This window comes from Ixodes scapularis, unplaced genomic scaffold (assembly GCF_016920785.2).
Source record: "Ixodes scapularis isolate PalLabHiFi unplaced genomic scaffold, ASM1692078v2 ptg003569l_1__unscaffolded, whole genome shotgun sequence".
Lineage (NCBI taxonomy): Eukaryota > Metazoa > Arthropoda > Arachnida > Ixodida > Ixodidae > Ixodes > Ixodes scapularis.
The window spans coordinates 44,180-50,172 of NW_024610339.1; positions in this window are offsets into that span (position 1 = coordinate 44,180).

The following is a 5,993-nucleotide window of genomic DNA, read 5'->3' on the forward strand; positions in this document are numbered from 1 at the left end:
GTCGTTCTTAGAGGCTCTTTACTACGGTCGTCTTCGGCAACGCCACCTCCAGGCGTTGCCGCACTTAGTTTTCCCGGCGACGCAAGGGCGACAGGCTCTCTCGGCGGGGTCGTGGCGCTGGAGACGCTGAACGTCTGGGCGACGGTGAGCGGGACTCACGGCGGACGGGCGTTGAAGATGGCGAACGTCGAAAATACTCCTCGATGTCACGAGGGCGTTCGTCGTACTTTGGGCGCGGGTCGTTCGGGTGGAACCCGCGCAGCCCCAGTTGCCGGTATGGGCATCGACGGTAAATGTGGCCGGCTTCACCGCAGTGGTAACACAACGGGCGTCGATCGGCCGTCCTCCACACGTCGGTCTTTCGTGGCGCAGCTTGTTCTGGGCAGGGGTACGCCCCATCTTCCTGACGTCGGGAAATTGCTGGTAATGGGAGGCCCGTGCTTGAAGGGCACGTTCGATGTTTGTTGCCTCTGTGATGAAGTCTTGGACGGTGATAGGCGGGTTCCACACAAGGCCTCCGAAGATGGTCTCTTTCACCCCTCGCATCAGGAACCGCAGCTTCTTCTCGTCAGGAGCGTTTGGGTCAGTGCGGTTCATGAGGCGGAGAACGTCCGCGACGAAACTTGCGACGCTCTCGCTTGGCCCTTTGCTTCTCACTTGAAGAAGTTCTTCGGCCCGCTGATGTCGCTGATGGCTGGCAAAAGTACGTCAAAGCTCCGCCTGGAAGTCTTGCCATGACCAAATTGACGCTTCGTGGTTCTCGACCCAGGTGCGTGGAGTGCCGTCCAGAGCGAAGTAGACATTTTGCAGGCTCTGCTCAGGACCCTATCCGTTGAACCGTGCGACGCGCTCGTACTGGCCCAACCAGTCGTCTACATCTTTATGAAAATTGCCACTGAAATTCGGCGGCGTCCTTGGTGGTGCCTGCACGTAGACAATGGACGTCGGTGGCGTTCCGTCTAGCTGCGACATGGTGCTCATCGTCGGGTTCGACCCTTTCTTTTTCCTGTCCGGCAGTGGTCCAAATTCCGGGGGTAGGCCGAGGTTGCGGCGACTTGATCGGGTCTCGGTCCTCTCTTCGTTGGGTTCTCGGGGGCTCGGGATCGGACTTGCACTGCGGCCCTTGGAGGGGAACGTTGCACGGGCATGCGGTACCCCGCACCTCCACCAAACTGTCACGGGTGGTGACCAAAAGAACAATAAATAAACAGAAAGAAATAAACGTTTAATGTGGCGAACTTGTGCCAAAGATAAACGGGTACAAGCGATATTAACAGAGCGTCGCGGGCGTCGAAGTCGGCGTAGCAGCAGAGTCGAACGCTGGTGCGAAACTGACTCCGCTCGCCTTGCGGAATCCCTTATGTACCCTCGTGGGCTTCTGGATCGTTCGGTGTAGAAGGTTCGGCGCGTAGACCATTCTAACCTCGATTCAGCAAGACGGTTCTCGAATTCACCAGAACAATATCACAACATCTTCCTTGTCACTCATGGTGCTTGCAGTAACTTCGCTGAACACGAAAACATTCAAACTGCATGCAACCGACACTGCAGTGGAATGAGCAAAATATGCGGTTGCAATTTCTGAATGCGTCGGCCAGCTCACCATAATGCGGCATCGGAACGTGCCATGTCACAGTGTCATAGGACGCCAGCTACGATTGATGTGGGAACCATCATACAATCATGGATAAAGAAAGAATAAAACAATTAAAACAGGGACAACACAACCACATCAATTGTTTTATTCTTTCTTCATCCATGACTTAAACCAACATGCTCTTCTCCCAAAGATCATACAATGCCTGTCTTTGTCTTGCACGTGTTTCACATCTACTTTGCTAACTTATGCAATGAAAACAGTTTTTGTTGAAGGCTACCGAGTTGGCAGGTTACGACCGCCTGAGCATTCAGCTAATTGGTGATTTCATTTGGCTACTCGTTTCAGTAGAATGTCTAATCTTGATTCGGTTTGTCCATGATCTATTTATTGGCTGGTTTGTTCGAAAGTAACTCAGTCGGTCTATCTAAGGAAGACTCAAGAAGAAGCTTTGCTAAGGCTGCACTAGCCTTGACAATTATTTTTCTTGAGACCGAGATAAGACTACCTGATTTCATTTTGAGCACGCGAGTACACTGCAGAGGAGGAATGACCCAGATTTAGCATGATGTTATAGGTTTCACGTGAGCACTTTCCATTTGTAGTTCAAAAAGAGGTATCACTTAATTAGAAAGACAAGTAAAACATAAACATGATTAGGTATTTCGGTTAAGAAAGCTGTGCATAATTACGCTCAGCTTTCAGTATTTTGGACACGCTTTCCTTTGTAACTTTGAGTTTATCTATGATAACTATTAGTTCTTTTTGGAGCATGTAAAATACATTGGTTTTGACAGACAACCGTACTTGGGCATCTACCATATGCTTTATCTGGGCCTTCATTTTTTCACTTGAAGTGTATCTCTCGCTTGGCTTGATCAGTATGTACTTCAAGTACTAAATGCTTTTTTACAGGGTTGCGTTGCCACAGGAGACTTGTGGGCTTGTCGGTGTTTGGTGAGCGGTGTCACCAATCACCATGTGCCCCGACCCCAGCATGGGTTCAGACCCTCTGCATGGCTGGCTGTGCTAGGTGTCCCCGTGACTGATGAAACTGGGGTCTTGGCAGTTGAGCCAAGCCCGGGCTAGGTTTCCTTCAAAGGCCTCTCAGGTTAGGCAACACACAACCCCAGCCCGCGCTCCGCACAAGCAGGTGTCTTGCGTTGGCTCGCCCAGGACGATTCGGTCAGTCGCTTTGCTTCACCTCTCCTTTCTTCTGACGTTCTTCTCCATCCCTATTTTCAACCTCTCATCTTTCTGATGTAACAGAATTCTGTGAAAGTGAAAAGGAATTGTATAGCCCATGGGTGGTTGAAAACCACCAGAATGTGACTTGACAACACCAAAGACTTTACTATGAAAATATCTCACCCCATGAGAATCCAATGGTCTTCGCGCGAACAGGCTTTGTGTGGTTGGAACGACTTTGTCTACACCTCAGCGTCTTGATTTAAAGCCAGCCATCTCCTTTGGATGTAATGAGCTGTTCTCGAGAAACCATGATATTCTTCCGAGCATCATGCGCTCCATGACCTTGCATATGCAGCTAGTAAGTGCAATGGGTCTGAACGATCCAAGGTCGGGAGGATACCGTCAGGGTTTAAGGATAGGGACAACTTTTGCTTGCTTCTACTCTGTGGGAATTGTGCCCGTGAGGAACGGTGTATTATAGAATTCCAGGAGTCTAAGTCTTGCATATTCTTTTAAGCAGGACAATGCAGAATAAGTGCCCCGCCTGCACCAGGTGAAGTGTACTTTCTGATATCTTGTAAAGTTTAGTTTAGTTCATTTAACGTGAGCGGAACGTCTAAGCACGCATCGCGTGTTAGGGGCGCAGGATTTTGTAATGTTTGTTTTTTATGTAGTGGGTGTCATTGTTGTGCAATTTACTTGCAAAAAGCTTCAGCGATTTTCATGTCTGAACATCCGTAGTGCAGACTTAATGCTCTGAAAGGGTGGCGCTGTCGCGCCCAAGTTATCAGGCCTCTCGCGACCCTCCAGGCATGAGATAGGCCTTTCGCAGTGTCCAGTGAGCCGCAGAATTAGCGCCAACCACGACGGCTACGAGCGTCTAAATAGCGGTGCTGCTTTTTCTGCGCCTTCCGAGCTGCACGAGAAACTTCTATAGTTTTTGTCCTTCTTTTATTCCGTTCAGCTCGTCTTCGAATAATCTTTCATATTCTGCATCAGTGTCAGTACAAGTACGTGTATCTTTTTTGTCGACTGTTTTAGGAAATGAGCAATAGACGGACCGAACTCCTCGTTGGTTGTTGCTGCTGTTATACATTTTCCTGCTAGTTCTGAGAAAATATCCCAGTCAGTATATAAAAGGGCGCTGGATGCTTTACATCCGGCAAAATCAGAAACGGTGAGAAGAATACTATAATGATCACTACCTCGAGTTTTGAGATCTGTAGTCCATGAACCGTTTTGTAAGAAGCTTGAAGAGACAAAACTCAGATTAAGAGCACTGCTCACCGTTGTTCCTCTATAGAACGTGGGTCTCCCGACATTGAATACTTCCAGATTCAATTTTGAGGTGAGTTCGCTAATCATGTTACTCCGTTTATCATTTCGGATGTCACCCCAAAGCTCGTGATGTTCATTAAAGTCCCCACAAACTATGAGGGGAAGGAGTGTCTTGAATAAGCCTCTCTAACCGTTGGGTGTCAAATGTTGCTCTTGGTGTTATATGCACCGATCTCGAGGTAAACTTGAGGGATTTGCTTTTAACTGTTATGCACGCATATTCATTTGTGTCACGAGGTGCCACTTCATGATTATGCAACTTTGATCTTTTCTTACACCTATTAAAACTCTGCTCACCCCATTTGACCTTTGTGAAGTAACGAAGGTATATTCTGAAAACTTTATGCCATTTTTGTCCGGAATTCTAGATTGTCATATCGTAATTAAAGAAGATTGGTGTTTCCACGTGAACTGTCTTAGATACTTAAGCTTTTATTTAAGTCCATTAGCATTGCACTGGAAAATAGTCACTGCATTTAGAATGACTTCAAAAGGGTCAACATTACCCAGGTGTAGACGTACAGAAGTGCGAAATCGACCAGTTTAAGTAGACCCTTTGCCTACTGTGATTGGCGGTAATTAAGCAAGCGGGGAACATATTCAATTACGACATTAATTGCTGTCCTACAAAATAACCCTGTTTCTTGTTTAGCGTTATCAGTAGAGGGCTCATTTGTTGTTCTGTCTTTGTTTACTTTAGTACGTTCTTGTGGCTTCGATTGCATTGCTACAGTTGGGGGGCTAGGTGAAGAGGTAGGTAGATGTTCCTTGTCCTGCACATTTTTAGAGCGTCTCTGTAGCTACACCGTGCAGGCCGCTTTTCCTTACGGGACTTAAGATTGGGTGTCGTTGCTCGAGCAGCAGGGTACTGGACGGCAGTTTCCTTGCTGGCTTGTTTAGGTGGTTGTAGGGGTCTTAAAGGCAGTAGAGGCGGCCCCACTTCTGGCGTGTATTTGTGGCCGCGCTGATCGTTGTTGTGAGCTCTTCTTCTGTTCTTGGTAAGTTCTCTTTGTTCAACTTGTTTGGGGCAGGATGCTACAAGGGTATCATGTTCACTGCCGCAGTTAACGCATAGCGGAGGAGCGTCGCAGCTCGCTCCACTATGCCTACCTCCACATCGACCGCACATATCATTTTTCGTACAGACCATTCTTGTGGCCAAAACAGCCACAGTTGGCGCAATGTAAGGGACGCTCTTTAAATTCCCAAACTTCGTACCTGACCCTTGAGAGCTGCACGTACTTGGGCATTTTCGGGCCATTAAAGAGGATCCTGACTACTTCAGATTTGCCTAGTCTTCTGGCGTGAGCTATGTGTATCTGAGGTTAGTCCAACTTTTAGGAGAGCTTCAGCAAAGTCGTCGCCAACCCCCTTAATGACGCCGACGGCTCTGTCGCGGGGTCCCGGTTCGTGTGGCTTCACAGTCACTCCGCACAGTGATGTTAGTTTTATAAGAGATCAAGTAACCTGTGCGTCTCTGGTGTCTACTGCTACAAAGTCCAGTCGGCTGATTGTGCGTATCATCTGGATATTTTCTAGACAGTGACTTTCTAGCCGCGAGGAAACTCTCATGGTGCTAAGCTTGGTGTAGGAGCCTGTATGGTTCGATGGTACACATGTTACAGTCGGTCCTACTTGTGGAGCATTAGGCGGTGACTTGCTTGGTTTGGGACGCTTTCTTGATGTTACCAGTGTGTAGCGGCCAAGCTCAGATCTTTGAGCTGCCGCAGATTTTCCATGTCGTCGTCAGTGCCACGGGGTGCGCCTTGGCCGGGTGTCAATGATGCTTCACTGCCTTGTGAAAGTGATGAAAGAGGAAGGTTTGCAGCACTAGAATTCATAGGAACGTCATTTGGGTGGCTTGGTT